Source organism: Chiloscyllium plagiosum, chromosome 25 (genome assembly GCF_004010195.1).
Source record: "Chiloscyllium plagiosum isolate BGI_BamShark_2017 chromosome 25, ASM401019v2, whole genome shotgun sequence".
Lineage (NCBI taxonomy): Eukaryota > Metazoa > Chordata > Chondrichthyes > Orectolobiformes > Hemiscylliidae > Chiloscyllium > Chiloscyllium plagiosum.
Genome location: NC_057734.1, coordinates 7,295,957 through 7,314,572, shown reverse-complemented (window position 1 = coordinate 7,314,572; position 18,616 = coordinate 7,295,957). Strand labels below are relative to the sequence as shown.

The following is an 18,616-nucleotide window of genomic DNA, read 5'->3' as shown; positions in this document are numbered from 1 at the left end:
TTCTATGTCAATATTAAGAAAAGAACAGGGATTCATTCTGCAACAAATATCTCAAAAACTGGACATGGCTGTTTCTGGGATAATGCTGTGTATAACCTAATTGCCATATTTTCTTATATAGCAACAATGACTATGCTTTAAAAGTACTTAACTATAAAGTACCTATGGACATTCTGAGGTTATGAAAGGTAATCAATACATTTCTTTAGGGAGTGTTCAGACAAGTGACAAGCTATAATCTGCTGGGCAAACCCAAACAGTAAGTGCTGGGTTAAGTCTTTTCTACAAAAAGAAACTTCTTTCCACTTTCCAATGGCTTTCTTAAGCTTTGCACTGCAGCACACATCCTTGAGGCAGATGTAGTCAATGATGCATCATGAACCCTATTATTCCACATGCTTTGCATACAAATCTGGCAAAGTCACCATCTAAAACACTTCAATTAAGGAACATTCTTTTTTTAAAAAAAGGAATATGTAAATGAAAGAAAGAACTGCATTTATGTTGTACCTTTCATGATGTTTGGACAACTCACAGGGCTTGAGAGCCAATTAACTATTTTCAAAGTAACCTAGAATCCCTACAGTGTGGTAACAGACCATTCAGCCCAACAAGTCCACACCGACCGACCAAAGAGCATCCTACCCAGACTCGCCCCCTTACCCTATCCCTGTACCCCTGCATTTCCCATGGCTAATCCACCTAACCGACACATCCCTGGACACCACATAATGGCCACCTAACTTGCACATCCTTGGACTATGGGAGGAAACAAGAGCACCTGGAGGAAACCCACGCAGAACGGGAGAATGTGCAAACTCAGACAGTCGCCCAAGGGTGAAATCGAACTGATCCCCAATGCTGTGAAACAGCCATGCTAAGCACTGAGCCACCGTGCTGTCCCTTCACTGTTATATGTAAGAAAGGCAACCTTCAATTTGTGCACAGTAAGCTCCTACAAAAAAGAAAAGGGATAATGACAAAATGATCTGCTTTTCAGTGTTAGTCAAGATATAAAATATTAGCCAGAACACTTAAGGTGATCCCTCCTGCTCAGTGTGGCAAGACTGTGACGTTATTTTTACTTGAACCTGACGTGGTTCAATTTAACATCTCACCCAAAAAGTGAACCCTCTGAAAGTAATATTCTCCTCCAGTACCAAACTAGTCTAATCCACAATGTTAGAAACTTGAAGGGAAAATTATTGATGATTGAGATTTCAGACTGTTCCATCAAAATGAAGTGTTATTGATCTATTGCCTTTCATTTTCTCCTTGTTTTCCCAGAAAAGGGAGAATTGTAAAATAAAAATTATTCAGTTATTTCTTCACACAAAGGGTAGTGAAGATCTGGAACACCCCTTTCCATGTTGAGGTTGGAAGACAACTGGATGTTTCAAACCTGAAATCCATGGAACATTGGAGCCGAGAATGTTAAGTGTACAACACGAAGGTAGGTAGTTGATGTTATAGAGATTTGTCATGATCTACTTGAATGGAGGAACAAGTGAAAAGCATTCAAAAGTAATTTGAAGGAAAGGGTTTAGCAGTGTTTTACAGGAAGGAGAGTGAGACCTTTAGACTTCCTTATATATATTGATCACCTAGACCTGGGTGTTTAGGGCACAATTTCAAATTTTGTGGATGATACAGAACGTGAAACCAATGTAAATTGTGTGAGGGTAGTGTAGAACTTTGAAAAGATGCAGACAATTGTTAGATGAAGTTCAATGTCGGGAAATATGAGGTGAATCATTTTGTTAAGAATAACCTGGAATGACAATACAAAATAAAGGGTACAACTCTGAAGGCAGTGCAGGAACAGAAGGCCCTGGATGTATATGTGCATGATTTATTAAAGATGCAGCATAGGTTAAGAGCATAGTTAATAAAGTAGGCTTTATAAATACAGGCATAGCGTATAGGAGCAAGGACCCATATCGGACATTAGCTAGAATATTGCACCCAGTTCTGGATGTCATACTTTGGGAAAAATGTGAAGGTGTTTGAAGGGTGCAGAAGAGATTTTCGAGACTCATTCCAGGGATGAAGGGCTTCAATTATAGGGTTAGATTGGAGAAGCATGGGTAGAGCAGGGACAGGAATGGTTGTTGCAGGTTCTGGGATTTAGATATTTCAGGTAAGAACAGAGAAGATGGTAATAGAGAGAGAGGTGTGGCATTGTTAGTTAAGGACCGTGTTACAGTGGCAGACAGGACAATTGATGAGGACTCATCTACTGAAGAATCGACGTTTCGGGCATAAGCCCTTCTTCAGGAAGGGCTTATGCCCGAAACGTCGATTCTCCTGTTTCCTGGATGCTGCCTGACCTGCTGTGCTTTTCCAGCAACACATTTCCAGCTCTGATCTCCAGCATCTGCAGACCTCACTTTCTCCTCATCTACTGAAGTAATATGGGCTGAGATTAGAAACAGGAAAGGACAGGTCACCCTGTTGGGAGTTTTCTATAAGCCTCCGAATAGTTCCAGAGATGTAGAGGAAAGGATAGCTAAGATATATCTGAATAGGAGCGAGAGTAACAGGATAATTGCTATGGGGACGTTAACTTTCCAAATATTGATTGGAAATACTATAGATCGAGTACTTTAGATGGGTCAATTTTGGTCCGATGTGTGCAGGATGTTTTCCTGACACAATATGTAGACAAGCCAAAAAGGGGCGAGGCCACATTGGATTTGGTACTGGGTAATGAACCTGGCCAGGTGTTAGATTTGGAGATGGATGAGCACTTTGGTGATAGTGACCACAATTCGGTTATGTTTACTTTAGTGATGGAAAGGGATAGACATATACCACAGAGTAAGAGTTATTGCTGGGGGAGAAAGCAATTATGATGCGATTAGGCAAGACTTAGGATGCATAGGATGGGGAAGGAAACTGCAAGGGGTGAGCACAATTGAAATGTGGAGCTTATTCAAGGAATAGCGACTGCATGTCCTTGATAAGTATGTACCTGTCAGGCAGGCAGAAAGTGGTCGAGCAAAGGAGCTGTGATTGCCTAAAGAAGTTGAATCTCTTGTCAAGAGGAAGAAGGAGGTTTATTTTAGGATGGGACATTAAAGCTCATTTAGGGTGCTCGAGAGTTATAAGTTAGCCAGGAAAGACCTAAAGAGACAGCTAAGAAGAGCCATGAGGGAACATGAGAAGTCTTGGCAGATAGGATCAAGGAAAACCCTAAAGCTTTCTATAGGTATATCAGAAATAAAAGAATGACTAGAGTAAGATTAGGGCCAATCAAGGATAGTAGTGGAAAGTTGTGTCTCGAGTCCAAGGAGATGGGTAGGCACTAAATGAATATTTTTCGTTAGTATTCACACTGGAAAAAGACAGTGTTGCAGAAGAGAATACTGAGATACAGGCTACTAGACTAGACAGGATGAAGTTCTCAAGAAGGTGGTGTTAGCAATTCTGGAAATAGATAAGTCCCTTGGGCAGGATGGAATTTATCCTAGGGATTTATTCTCTGGGAAGCCATGGAGAATATTGCAGAGCCTTTGGCTTTGATAAAGAGATTAGATTAGATTACTTACAGTGTGGAAACAGGCCCTTCGGCCCAACAAGTCCACACCGACCCGCCGAAGCGTAACCCACCCATACCCCTACATTTACCCCTTTACCTAACACTACGGGCAATTTAGCATGGCCAATTCACCTGACTTGCACATCTTTGGACTGTGGGAGGAAACCGGAGCCCCCGGAGGAAACCCACGCAGACACGGGGAGAACATGCAAACTCCACACAGTCAGTCGCCTGAGTCGGGAATTGAATGATACTTATGTCATCGTTGTCGACAGGAATAATGCAGAAGACTGGAGGATAGCAAATATTGTCCTCTTGTTCAAAAAGGGGAGTAGAGACAACCTTGGTATATATAGCCTTATTTCGGTTGTGGGTAAAGTATTGGAAAAAGTTATAAGAAATAGGATTGATAATCATGTAGAGAGGAATAAGTTGATTAGGGATAGTCAACATGGTTTTGTGAAGGTTAGGTCGTGCCTCATAAACCTTATTGAGTTCTTTGAGAAGGTGACCAAACAGGTGGATGAGGGTAAAGCGGTTGAAGTGATGTATATGGATTTCGCTAAGGCATTTGATAAGGTTCCCCACTATAGGCTATTGCAGAAAATACAGAGGCATGGGATTGAGGGTGATTTAGCGGTTTGGATTAGAAACCAGCTAGCTGAAAGAAGACAGAGGGTGATGGTTAATGGGAAATGTTCATCCTGGAGTTCAGTTATTAGTGATGTATTGCAAGGATCTATTTTGGGGCCACTGCTGTTTGTTATTTTTATAAATAACCTAGATGAGGGCATAGAAAGATGAGTTTGTAAATGTGCGGATGACGTGAAGGTCAGTGGAGTTGTGGATAGTACTGAAGAATGTTGCAGGTTACAGAGGGACATGGATAAGCTGCAGAGCTGGGCTGAAAGGTGGCAAATGGAATTTAATGCGGAAAAATGTGAGATGATTCACTTTGGAAGAAGTAATAGGAATGCAGAGTACTGGGCAAATGGTAAAATTCTTGGTAGTGTAGATAAGCAGAGAGATCTTGGTGTCCATGTACATAGATACCTGAAAGTCGCCACCAGGTTGATAGGGTTGTTAAGAAGGCATACAGTGTGTTAGATTTAATTGGTAGAGGGATTGGGTTTCAGAGCCTCGAGGTCATGCTGCAGCTGTACAAAACTCTGGTGTGGGCACACTTGGAGTATTATATACTGTCAGGACGTCGCAATTTAGGAAGGATGTGTAAGCTTTGGAAAGTGTACAGAGGAGATTTACTAGGATGTTGTCTGGTATGGAGGGAAAGTCTTATTAGGAAAGACTGAGGGACTTGAGGCTGTTTTTGTTAAAGAGAGAAGAAGGTTGAGAGGTAACTTAATTGAGACATGCAAGATAATAAGAGGGTTAGATAGGGTGGACAGTGAGAGCCTTTTTCCTCAGATGGTGATGGCTAGCACGAGGGGACACAGCTTTAAATTGATATCGGTCCCATATCGATCACCACTCAGAGGTAGTTTCTTTACTGGGAGAGTAGCAGGGGCATGGAACGCACTGCCTGCAATAGTAGAAGACTCGCCACATTTAAGGACATTTAAATGGCCATTGGATAAACATATGGATGAAAATGGAATAGTATAGGATAGATGGGGTTCAGATTGGTTCCACAGGTCGGTGCAACATCAAGGGCTGAAGAGCCTGTACTGCGCTGTTATGTTCTTAGTTAGGACTGTATTCCCTTGGATAAGAGAAGGATTACGGGAGATTTGATAGACATTTAAAATCATGACGGATTTGGGCAGAATCAATAGGGAGACACTGTTCCCAGTCTTCAAGGTTTGGCTATAAGAATGTGTTGATTAAAAGAATGTGAAAGTGATGTGAGAAAATGCTTTTTCATGCAGTGAATAGTTAGGGTATGGAATGTACTGCTTGGAAATGTAATGGAGGAAAATTCAGTTGATGCATTCCAAAGGGAGTTAGACAATTATTTTAAAAAGTAACAATGTGCAGGGGAGAAAGCAGGATTATTACAGTAAGCAAAATGCACATTTGGAAAGAACAGTATAGATGCAATGGGCTGAAATGACCTCCTCAGAATTCAGTGAGTCATGGAATACTTCAAAAACAATTCACTGTCTGAAATGTTGGAAAATCTCCAATGTGTTAAATTGAAATATTTTTATTCTTTACATAATTTTGTTGATTGGTATAATGCTGTGTACTGGGTCTTCCTAATTACCTGATGCAGGTAATTCATCCTTTTCCAGAATTAACTATATATCGCAGAACAAGCTGTCAAATATTTGACTTCGTCAGAAGTGTATTTAAGTGAAATTTATCTAGGTACAGTAGCAATTAAATGAGTTTCCCTGGGCAACTGAATACTAACATAAAAGTCACGGTGCAGGAAAAATGAATAAGCAATTAGTCTCACTTCTGATATTTTCCAGTTGTAACTCGAAGTAGGTGGTGATAATGCATAGTTCTTTTGCTTGGCTTCTGTGGAATGTGATGAATGTATTTTCTATAAACTTTGTGATAATGGAGTGTGGTGGGTTTGGCCGATGTCCCAATGTGCATTGAAAGCAATACTGCGGAGTTTATTTCAAAATCCTATACACCTGAGACATCTTTATAAGCCTTTGTGATCCGGATCAAAAGAACATATCTATAAATACAGGGATATCTTCGCTTGTGCACACACCTAGTTATTTGATGAGAACCACCTGATTTCCAATGGCAGCGCATCCCCTGGAGAGGGGATTCAAATGAACTTGTAAGAAAGTACTGTGGAATTTTAACAGGAAAACCTCAGTGATTTGAAAGGTAATCGAATTAAACAGGTTTTTGAGTATTCTTTCGCACTGCTATACTTCAAAGTAAGAATTCATAATTCATAATTTGGTGACCAGAACAATATTTACACAGCCTGTACTACTTGCAGAATATTTATCCCACTTTCTTTTTTTTCATTCTGCAGCTCTCCCAGTATTGGCAGTTATACTATTTAGTGACAATATTAGCAGAATGTTTACTGCATTACTGGGTGCTGCAACATGCCAAAATATTCAGCTGAACAGATATGATCAGTTGAGAATCTGGCATTTTATGTTCTCTTAGTGTTTGAGCTATCTTGTCCATTATACCTGGTAAATTCAAGGTGTTTGGGACAATTTAACGAAAGACTTGCAGGAATAATCCAGAGGATGAAGGGATGTCAACTGAGGACTCTGGGTTGTACTTGATAGAGTTTAGAATGAGGGGAATCTCATTGAAACTTACAGAATACGCAGAGGGACCTGGAAATGGACGTGGAGATGTTTCCACCAGTAGAAGACACTACGATGTGACCTCAGGGACAATCATTTAGAACTGAGATGAGGAAAAATTTCTTTGGCCAGAGAGTGGTTAATCTGTGGAACCTATTGCCACAGAAGGCTGTGAAGGCCAAATCATTGAGGGCATTTAAGACAGGGGTAGGTCGGATAGATTGTAAGTGGATCAAGGGGTATGGGGAGAAGGCAGAAGAATGGGGTTGAGAAACATCAGCCATGATTGAATAGTGGAACAGACTCGATGGGCTGAATGGCTTAATTTTACTCCTACATCTTGGGATCTATACAACACCTTTTTCATAGTGAAAAGAGCCAAGGCATTTCATCAGAATGATCTGCAAACAAGATTTGGAACCAACCCACAGGAATTATTAGGTCAGAAAACAAAAAGGTTGGTAAGAGGTGGGTTTTAAGGAGCATCTTGTGTGTTTTTTTAAAAAATGACAAATTGATAAGGTTTGGAAGGACATTTCAGAGGTTGAGACCTTGATGGCTGTGCCCACAGCTACTAAAGATGGGGTAAATTAACATCAGGGATGCCCAAGAGAGCAGCATTGAAGGAACATTGAAGGGTTGTAGACTCAGAGCAGCTTCCAAGAGAGTGAGGGATTTAAAAAGAAGGATGAGTATTTTAAAATTGAGGCATTTCTGTACCTGGAACAAACATCTAAAAACAATTCATTGGAGGAGACAGCTCCAAAAAATCCCTATTATCAGTGATGGGGAAGACTGACACATTAGTGCAAAAGATAAGACTGAAGCATTTGCAGTGACCTTCTGCCAGAAGTGCTGACTGCATCTCCACCTCCACATTTCCACCTCCTCCAGAGGTCCTTAGCATCACTGATCATCAAGCAATTTGATTCGCACCACGTCACATTAAGAAATGGCTGATGGCACTGGATACGACAAAAGGCTTTGGGTCCTGATTTCAATCTGGTAACAAACTGAAGACTTGCACTACAAAACTGGCTGCACCCTTGGCCAAGCTGTTCCAGTATTTCTGCAATACTGGCATCTAACCAGCAAAACACAAAAAGCAGGACAAGCTAGCTTGGCCAATTGCAGTCTATCAATCTATTCTTAATCACTGCCAAAGTCACAGAAAATGTCATTTGCTGTGCTATCAGTCAAAACTTGCTTAGCAATAACCTGAACAGCTTGGGGACTGGCAGGACCACTCAGCTCCTGACCTGAATACAGCCCTGGTTCAGCACAAAGGGGTTAAACTTAGGAGGTGAGGTGAGTGTGGCTGCCCTTGACATCAAGGTCACATTTCATCGAGTGTGGTGTCAAGGAGCCTGAGCAAAACTGGAATCAATGGGAATTTGAAGGATAACTTTTCACTGGTTTTGGCCTCGTATGAGAAGCAGTTGGTTCAGTTACCACTGATTGTAGTAAAAGACTTGGGCTCAAGCTTGATGGGGTGAAATGGGTTGAGAAAGATTCACCTTAATTGGCTCAACATTTCTCGATTAGAAAATGGCTGCCTGAGTGTCCTAATTGAATACCTGGAAACTTTTCAGAAAGGTCTAGGGGCTATCAAAGGATCCAAGACCACCTTGCATATTGACCAGGAGGAAATTCTGCAAGGCTCACCCAGTGTCATTTGCCTTAAGGGCAAAAGTAGAGGCAGAAATCAGGAGGTTGGAAAGCGAAGGAATCATCATAACAGTCCAGTTCACGGAATGGGCAGTACCAGTCTTACCACTGTGAAGGCCGAAGGGTCAGTTTCTTGTGACTGAATAAATACCCAATCCCTCACATAGAGGAGTTATACACAAAACTGGCAGGGGTGTGTCTGTCCTTCACAAAGCTGAATGAGAGCCATGCAAAATTGCAGTTATGGTTTGATGAAGATTCCCAGAGGTGTGCTAAAATTAATACCCATAAGGGTTTGTACAATATATGAGACTGGCTTTTGGGGTATCATCAATCTGTGCCATTTTTCAGCAGATGATGGAGAACATTTTACAAGGTATACCCCAGATTGCCATTAATCTGGATGCCATGCTAATAACAAGGAAGATCCGTAAAGAGCATTTAGAGAACTTGGACATAAACTTTAGAAGTTTCTCCCAAGTGGGCTTACAGTTCAGAAAGGAAATATGTGTGTTCCAGACACCCCAAGTGACCTGCTTGGGCTACAGAGTCGACAAGATCTGTTTACACCTGTTTGAAGATAGTGAGGACAATCAAAGGTGCCTCAGCTCCCATGTCTGTACTAGGGCTTAGGTCTTTCCTTGGATTGGTGAATTATTATGGAAAGTTCATGCATAACCTGGTCTCCATCCTTGCACCCTTACACCTGCTATTGAAAAAGAGTTAACCTTGGAAATGGTTTCATAGCCAAGACATAGTCTTTAGAGAAGTGAAGAAGCAGCTGTTGTTGTCAAAGATGTTGGCACGCCATGATCCCAAGCGAGATCTGGTGTTGACATGTGATTCCTCCACCTATGATATTGGTGTAGTGTTGGCTTACAAATGGTCCAAAAGTATATGCTTCCTGGACTTTGGCTGATACAGAGCAGAGGAGAATGTGAGGACTGCAGATGCTGGAGATCAGAGCTGTGAGTGTGGTGCTGGAAACGGTCCTCAGATGCTGCCTGACCTGCTGTGCTTTTCCAGCATCACATTCTCGACTCTGATACAGAGCACGATATGCCCAGATAGAAAAGGAAGGTTTGGCCATCTTCTTTGGTGTGAGAAGCTTCCACCAATACCTTTCTAGACATAGATTTGTAATAGTAAGAGACTACAAACCCCTACTAGGGTTAGTAAAAGAGGACAAGGCCATGCCGCCCATAGCTTCAGGTTGAATTCCAAGGTGGTCACTCATTCCAAATGTGTGCAGTTACAAGTTGGGACACCGTCCAAGAGGCCAAGTAGCAAATGCAGATGCCTTGAGCTGCTTCCTGCTGGCAGATACACCATGGGTGGTGCTGCCTGGGAGAGTCTGCTCTGGTTTTAAACTTTCAGGACACCCTTCAGGTTACTGCTGACAATATTACACTGTGGACACAAAACTAGAACAGTCAATGGTAATGGGGGAGCAAAAGGGCTATCACAACCAAAATTGAAATCTTCCTGGACCCATTGACACGAGATCACCACAGATGGTGGCATTTTATAATGGGGAGCAAGAGAGATTGTCCCAAGCAAAGGTCACCATCAGGTACTGGCTGAACTCCACCGGGGTCATCCAGGAGTAACCAAAATGAAGATGTTGGCAAGAAGCTTTGTCTGGTGGCCAGGACTGAATGCTGACATAGCTGCATTGGTGGGGTAGTGCCAACAAGGACAAGTGTTACTGCCAGCAGCTTCCCCACATTTGTGGGAATGGCCGGATAACCCTGGATTTGGTTATACATTGACTATGCTGACCCTTTCATGGGCTCTATGTTTTTAGTTAGTGTGGACGCCCACTCAAAATGGTTGGATGTGCAATGAGTTCACTCATCAAACACTGGGCGGACAATAGCAAACGATGCTTGGAGCTTTTCAATACACAGGCACCCGAAAGTGTTGGTCACAGACAACAGGCAATCGTTGGAATGAGCTGCCAGAGGAAGTGGTGGAGGCTGGTACAATTGCATTACATTTTAAGATGGATATATGAATAGGAAGGATCTGGAGGGATATGGGGCAGGTGTTGGCAGGTGGGACTAGATTGGGTAGGGATATCTGGTTGGCATGGACAGTTTGGACTGAAGGGTCTGTTTCCGTGCTGTACATCTCTATGACTCTATTTACCAGCAAGGAATTCAAGTATTTCCTAAAGCTGAGTATTTTCATTCAACATATAAGGACAGCTCCATAATGTCTGTTGTCCAGTGGTCTGGGGAAAAGAGCAGTACAAACTTTGACAGGCTTAATGAAACAGCCTATAGCTTCACTTAATGCCAAACTGTCCTGGTTCCTTTTTGATTATGGGACCACTCCTCACTTAACTACAGGGACAGGTCCAACAGAGTTGCTAATGGGGAGAGCACCAGGTTAAATCTGGACCCTGGAGGAAGGTGATGAAATGGCATCAGGAACAGCAATGTTGGACATAAGACTACTTGAGAGAGTGTTTACTTCAGGGGATGAAGTTCTGTGCTGAAGCCATGGGAATGGCCCTGCATGGATAAAAGGCATGTTCAACGTGAGGTCAAGTCTTGTGACATACAAAGTTTGGGTCACTGAGGTGGTCCTGAACAAGCACATGGACCACATGAAAGCTGCAAACTCACAAACAGAGCAGTAGCAAAACATCTCCGGCTCCTCAGAATGCCCAGAAAGGCTGTTGGAATCCGTGGATTCTTATCTGTCCATGTAATGTTGAAGGAACCTCAGAGTCTGAGATGGACATGGTGGATGTCACATCCTTGATACCTTTACTGCCTGATGATGAGGATGCATTTCTTCAGAGATGCTCCAGGCACAAGAGGCAGGCTACAGTCTGATTATCCCCTCCCTCTCCATATCTAAGGTTAAGTAGGTGGAACTAAAGTGGATTCTGCGAAAACACCCCAGGAGAAGTTACATTAAAAAGGACAGGCCTATGTCCCAATACGTAGAAGGGGAGGGATTGGGTGATTGTAACAAAGTAAGCCAAGTAGATCTCATAGAACATGAGTTCCCTGATTGGACCAGGTTAGTGGCCCCTATCAGGGAGCTCTGGCTGACAGATATAAACAGGAGTGTCAGAAGTTCTGTTCACTCTCTGAGCTGACTCTAAGGAAGCCGGACCAGTGTCAAGTCCTGTGCACATGTTTCTGGATACTGCCCTCTGTGAGTTACTTCAGTAACTTTTTTTTTGGTGCACCTCTGGGTTTATTCCCACTCCAGTGCTTGAGCACAAAATTCCAGACTGACATTCTAATGAAGTTGCGGTCTTTCAAATGAGAGGTTAAACCAAAAGCCTATTCAGGTAGCTATAAAGGTTACACCAGAAACTTTGACTTCTCCACCCCCCTGATGCTGCCTCCCTTGCTGTGTTCTTCTAGCCTCCTGCTGTAAAAGATCCTATGACATCATTTTCTGGAAGAGCCAGGGATGTTATCCCATAACCTGACTGATAATTGTCTTTTCATCAACAGATTGTTTGGTCATTTTTACATTGCTGCTTGCAAGAGTTTATGAAGTGCCATTTGCTGCATTTCCTACAATATAGTTGTGATTATACATCAGAAGATACTTATTTGACTGTAAAATCCTTTCAAACATCAAAAGTGGTTATAAATATATGAAGTAGTGTAAATCTTGTTCCAGTCATCTTGCAAAATGTTTAAAATTATTGCAGGGACAGCAGCTGATGAAATGGGCATACAAGTATCTTGAAATTAAATATATGTATATGAAATAAAAAATAAACTCACTGTCTTTTCTATGTATGCAGGTGTTTATTGGAAGTGTCCAACACAAGCATTTTTTGCATGGGATCCTGTAACAGACTTGCAATGGATTTGTTGATACATCTGCCTGGTTGATCTGCTGTGAAATGGAGTGGAGTCCCAAGCTCGTTCTTCGGTCTCTGCTGAAATCACTTGGAATAAAATTAGTGATCCCAGACATTTAAGTTAGCAAGGTTGACAGCTTTAACTCAGGATGCATTTGTTTTTCCATAACCTGTTGTGCGAGGACTGAAATAAATCTGTGCAGAGGGAGAAGTGGATTAAATCAGAACAATTTAATGCAGGAGTGAGCTCTGGGCACTTTGTGAGGGGGTGGGGAGGGACTCAAGAATGTTTTATCCTTGAATGTATTTTTTTCCTTAGTAAAAGAAAGTGGAAATTGATTCTCTCAAATCTGTTTTGTAATGAGTGACAAAGTTGGCTTTGTGTCTATGGCAGCGGAAATTACAAAATCTGTCTAGTTCTCTCCGTTTTAACTGGAGCAATGCTTTACCCCATTGTTAATAAAATTACAGATGTGAATTTGCAATGACTGCAGGGCAGGTTCTGATCTAAAAACACTTATGTGAAAACTGTATGATCCTGACACAGAGCAAAAGGCATTTTCCCCTTGTTTGCAGTTTCCCCATGTTCTCTGAGGCTGTGATATAGGAGATTGGAATCACGGTAGTTAGTGTAATTAATATGCGCCTGTGGATTTTAACAATCAATATAGAAAATCCACAGAGTTCACTAATTTAATACTTTATAAGAAAATAAGGAACAGGAAGAGACAGTTTGAACCCTTGAGCTTGTTTCTTTATTTAAATCCCTTAGTACCCAAAAACCTATTGACTTCTCTTGACTCAATGACTACTCAACGCCTGAGTATCTACAGCTCTCTAGGGTAGAGCATTCCAAAAATTCACAGCCCTTTGAGTAAAGATATTTCTCTTTATCTCATTCCTAAATAGCTAACTCATTATCCTGAGATTTTCAAGCATGTGTACTGAGTTGGGACAGTCTACTTATATATCAGCCTTGAGGGAAATGTATTCAGCTTTGGTCATCTGAACTTGTAGTTTTGTCATGCCGTACAATAAATAGGTCTTTAGAGACATGGTTTAAACTGAATCACTTTTCTCCTGCATTGTAAGAAAGCATAAAAGAAGCCTTCTGAACTTCATTGATTTGAGAGGAAGCTGCACATTCGATGCAGTTATGTACATTAATTTGCTTGACTAAAGTCAATAAGTCAATGAAGAAAGCATACAGTTTTGAAGACAATTTACTGACTACTGACACAATTAGTATCGAATTGGGAAAAGAAACCTGCCATGTGGCAAAGATTACTGGTAAAGACAGAGGATTGGAAAGTCTTAAAAACCAACAAAAGTTGACCAAAATATAACACAGAGGGAGAAGATAAAATTTGAGGGCAATCTAGCAATAATGTAAAAAGAACAGTAACGGCTATTTTAAATATATAGAAAAGAGATGTGTCAAAGTGAACATAGTTCCCTCAAGGATGAGGCTGGGTTAATACTGGGGAGCCAAGAAATGGCAGAGGAGTTCAATGCATTGTCTGCATTAAATCTTCATGATTGAAGACACTAATATTATTCCAAAAATTCAAAATAATCAAGGGCAAAATGGGTGGAGGAAATACATACAATAACTATCATTTCAGAAAAGATAGAATATAGGAAACTAAGCAGTAGGTTAAAATGTAGGTCCTTAAGGGTAGTAATATCTGGACTACTGCCAGTACTACCTGCGTGTGACAGTAAGAATAGGAGGATAGAGCATATGAATACAGGGCCAAAGAGCTGGTGCAGTGGGCAAAGATTCACATTTTTGGACCATTGGGATCTCTTTGGGGTAGAAATGACTGATATTAGAGGAACAGGTTCCACCTGAAGTGGAAGCAGAACAATTTTCTTGCAGGACATTTGCTAGTGCTACTCAGAAGTCTTTAAACTAATAAGGGGTGGGGGGTGGGAAGTGATGTGGAAACCAAAGTGATAGTAAGAAAAGAGATCAGGCTGAGGCTGGTACAGTAGATAAGGGGTGAGAGTCAAATAGCCAAATAAAACTATATTTACTTCATTGCAAGAGGCCTAACAGTTAAGGCATATGAACTCAGGGCATGGTTGGGAACATGATTCTGGGTTATCATAGCTATTACAGAAGTGCAGTTCAGGGATGGACAGGACTGGCAGCTTGATATTCCAGGGTATAGATACTACAGGAAGGATAGCAAGGGAGGCAAGAGAGGAGGGGGAGCAGTGTTTTGGTTAGGGATAACATTTTGGCCGTACTTAGGGAGGCTTTTCCTGGGTTATTGTCCAGTGAAATTATTTAGGTGGAACTGAGAAATAAGAAAGGGATGATCACCTTGTTGGAATTGTACAACAGGCCCCTCAATAATCAGCAGGAATCAAGAAACAAATACGTAAGGTGATTTTGGATATCTGTAAGAATAAGACCATAGCAACAGAAATTATGCCATTCGGCCCATCGAATCTACTCCACCATTCAGTCATGGCTGATAGTTTGTTCGATCCCGTTTTTCCACTTTCTCCCCATAACGTTTGATCCCCTTGGCAATCAAGAACTTATCTATCTCTGCCTTAAATATACTCAGTGACATGGCCTCCATAGCCTTCTGTGGCAGTGAATTCCACAGATTCACTACTCTCTGGCTGAAGATGTTTCTCCTTACCTCCGTTCTAAAGGATCTTCACTTTATTCTAAGTCTGTGCCCTCAGGTCCTCGTCTCTCTTGCCAATGGAAACACCTTCCCAATGTCCAGTCTCTCCATGCTGTTCAGTATTCTGTAAATTTCAATCAGATCTCCCTCCTCTTCCTTCTAAACTCCATCGGGTATAGTCCCAGAGCCCTCAAATGTTACTCATATGTTAAGCCTTTCATTCCTGGGATTGTTCTCATAAACCTTCTCTGGACCTGCTCCAGGGCCAATACATCCTTCTTGAGGTAAAAACAATGACTGCAGATGCTGGAAACCAGATTCTGGATTAGTGGTGCTAGAAGAGCACAGTAGTTCAGGCAGCATCCCATCCTTCTTGAGGTATGGGCTTAAAATTGCTCACAATACTCTAAATGTGGTCTGACCAGAGCCTTCTAAAGCCTCAGAAGTACATCCCTGCTTTTATATTCTAGTCCTCTTGAGATGAATGATAACATTGTATTTGTTTTCCTAAGTACTGACTCAACCTGCAAGTTTACCTTAAGAGAATCCTGGACTAGGACTCCCAAGTCCCTTTGTACCCCAGATTTCTGAATTTTCTGCCATTTAGAAAACAGTCCATGCCTCTATTCTTCCTACCAAAGTGGAAGAATACTTTCCCACATAGTATTTGATCTGCCATTTCTTTGCCTAATCTCCTCATTTGCCTAAATCTTTCTGCAATCTCCCTGCCTCCTCCATACTACCTGCCCCCTCACCTCTCTTTGTGTCATCTGCAAACTTAGCCAGAATGCCCTCAGTTCCTTTATTCAGATCATTAATGCATAAAGTGAAAAGTTGTGGTCTGAACACTGAACCTTGCGGAACACCACTAGTCACTGGCTTCCATCCTGAGAAGGACCTTTTATCCCCACTCTCTGCTTTCTCTCCTTGCCTCTAACACCAGGGGCCTTATCTTACTCAGCAGCCTCCTGTGAAGCACCTTATCAAAATGCTTCTGGAAGTCCAAAGATATAACATCAATTGGCTCTCCTTGGTCTAACCTGCTCATTACCTCCTCAAATCAGCCTAGAACTTCCCATCTTTTGCCTTACTCCCTTCTTAAACTGGTGGGGGGGGGGGGGGTAGGGGCAGTTACATTAGCAATTTTCCAGTCCTCTGCGACCTTCCCTGACTACAGTGATACCAGAAAGATTACCATTAATGCCTCCACTATCCTTTCAGCTACTTCCTTCAAAATAATAGAATTCCTACAGTATGGAAGCAGACTATGAGGCCCATCAAATCCACATTGACCATCTGAAGAACATCCCACCCAGACCCATTGCTCTACCCTATCCCTATGTTTATCATAGCTAATTTGCTTAATCGGCACCTGTTGGACTGTGGAAGGAAACTGGAGCACCCAGTGGTAAACCACGCAGACACGACAAGAACATGCAAACTCTACACAGTCACCCGAGGGCGGAATTGAACCTGGGTCAATAGCACTGTGAGGCAGCAGTGCCAACCGTTGATGCACCATACATCAACCTAATAGGGTTGCAATGGTCGGGGATTTTAACTTTCCAAACATAGACTGGGACTGTCATCGTATTAAGGGCTTAGATGGGGAGGATTTTGTTAAGTCTATATAAGTATATTTTCTTATTCCGTATGTGAATATACATACGAGAGAAGGAGCAAAACATGACCTTCTCTCAGGAAATAAGACAGGGTAATGACTGAGATGTCAGTGAGAGAGCACTTTGGGGCCAGTGATCATAATTCTATTAGTTTTGAAATAGTTGTGCAAAAGGATAGACCTGATCTAAAAATTAAAGTTCTACTTTGGAGAAAGGCCAATTTTGGCGATATTAGACAGGAAATTTCAAAAGTTGATTAGGGGAGGCTATTTGCAGGTAAAGGGACAATTTGGAAGTGAGAGGCCTTTAAAAATGAAATACCGAGACTTCAGAGATTGTATTTCCTGTTAGTGTGTAGGTTGGAGGGAATGCTGGATGACCAGAGAAATTGATGCTCTGATCAAGAAAAAGAAGGCATATGTCAGACATAGACAGCTGGGATCAAGTGAAGCCCTAGAAGAGTATAAGGGCAATAGGAGTGTACTTAAGGGAGAAATAGGAAGGCAAAAAAGAGACATGAGATAGTTTTGGCAAATAAAGTTAACGAGAACTCAAAGAGACTTTATAAGTACATTTTATCAGTGTGGCTAGGTGTGGAATCACAACAGATGGGTGAGATACTAAACTAACATTGTGCATCAGCATTTCCCATGGAAAAGGACATGGAAACTAGGGAACTTGGCAAAATAAATAGTGATGCTTTGAAAATAGTTCATAATACGATGAGCTGCTGGAGATCTTAACACACAGATAGGTAGATAAATCCTTGGAATCTGATCAGGTCTTTCCTAGAACTTTGTGGGAAGCTAGGGAAGAGATTGCTGGGCCCCTTTCTGGATATTTCTATCATTGACAGCCGAGGGTGAGGTGTCGGAAGATTGGAAATTGGTTAATGAGGTGGCATTATTTAAGAAAGTTATATAAGGAAAAGCCAGGGAATGTTTCAACAGTGAGCATTATATCAGTGATGGATAAGCTGTTGGAGGGGATCCTGAGGGACAGGATTTACCTGCATTTGGAAAGGCAAGGACTGATTAGGGCTAGTTAGCATGGACTTTGTGTGTGAGAAATTGTGTCTCCTAACTTAATTGAGTTTTTGAAGAAGTGACGTAGAAGACTGATGATGGCAGAGCAGTGAACGTTGTCTGTATGGACTTCAGCAAAGCATTTGACAAGGTTCCGCATGGTAGATTGGTTAGTCAGGTTAGATTACATGGGATCCGGGGGAGCTAACCAATTGGATACAAAATTGGTTTGAAGGTAGGAGACAGAGGGTGGTAGTAGTGAGTTGCTTTTTGGACTGAAAGCTTGTTTCTAGCAGTTTGTCACAAGGATTGGTGCTGGGTTCAATGATTTTCGTCATTTGTAGAAATGATTTGGATGTGAACATAGGAGGTATGGTTAGTAAGTGTAGAGATGACAAAATTGGTGATATTGTAGACAATGAAGAAGATTATCCTTGAGTACAATGGGACCTTGATCAGATGGGCCAAAGGGCAAAGTAGTGGCAGAAGAAGTTTAATTTAGATAAATGTGAGGTGTAACATTTTGATTAGGCAAATCAGGGCAGGATTTACACAGTTAATGGTAGGGTCCTGGGGAGTGTTGGAGTAGAGTGGTGCTGGAAAAGCACAGCAGTTCGGGCAGCATCCGAGGAGCAGTAAAATTGATGTTTCGGGCAAAAGCCCTTCATCAGGAATACAGAATGCCAAACAAAGAGTCCTAGGGTTGCAGGTGCATAGTTCCTTGAAAGTGGAGTCGCAGGCAGACAGGATGGTGAAGAAGGCTTTTGGCATGCTTTCCTTCATTGGTCAGAAAATTGAGTATAGGAGTTAGGATATCATGTTGCAGATGTACAGGACATTGGTAAGGTCACTTTTAGAGTGCTGTGTACAATTCTGATCTCCCTGTAATAGGAAGGCTACTGTTAAACATGAGAGAGTGCAGAAATCCTGGGTCAAAATCCTGGAACTCCCTTCCTAACTGTATTGTGGGTCGACCTGTAGACATGGACTGCAGTTGTTCAAGAAGGCAACTAGGGA

General features: G+C 41.8%; 1 long non-coding RNA gene across 1 annotated transcript in view; it reads left to right on the top strand.

Annotated features, from left to right (window-relative positions):
* LOC122562540 overlaps positions 1-13,330 on the top strand; it is a 28,046-nt gene extending 14,716 nt beyond the window's left edge. Inside the window, exons 2-3 of the long non-coding RNA XR_006315352.1 lie at positions 1,339-1,453; positions 12,245-13,330. This is a non-coding gene — a long non-coding RNA (uncharacterized LOC122562540). The remainder of the gene's footprint in view (positions 1-1,338; positions 1,454-12,244) is intronic.
* Positions 13,331-18,616: the final 5,286 nt, after the last annotated feature.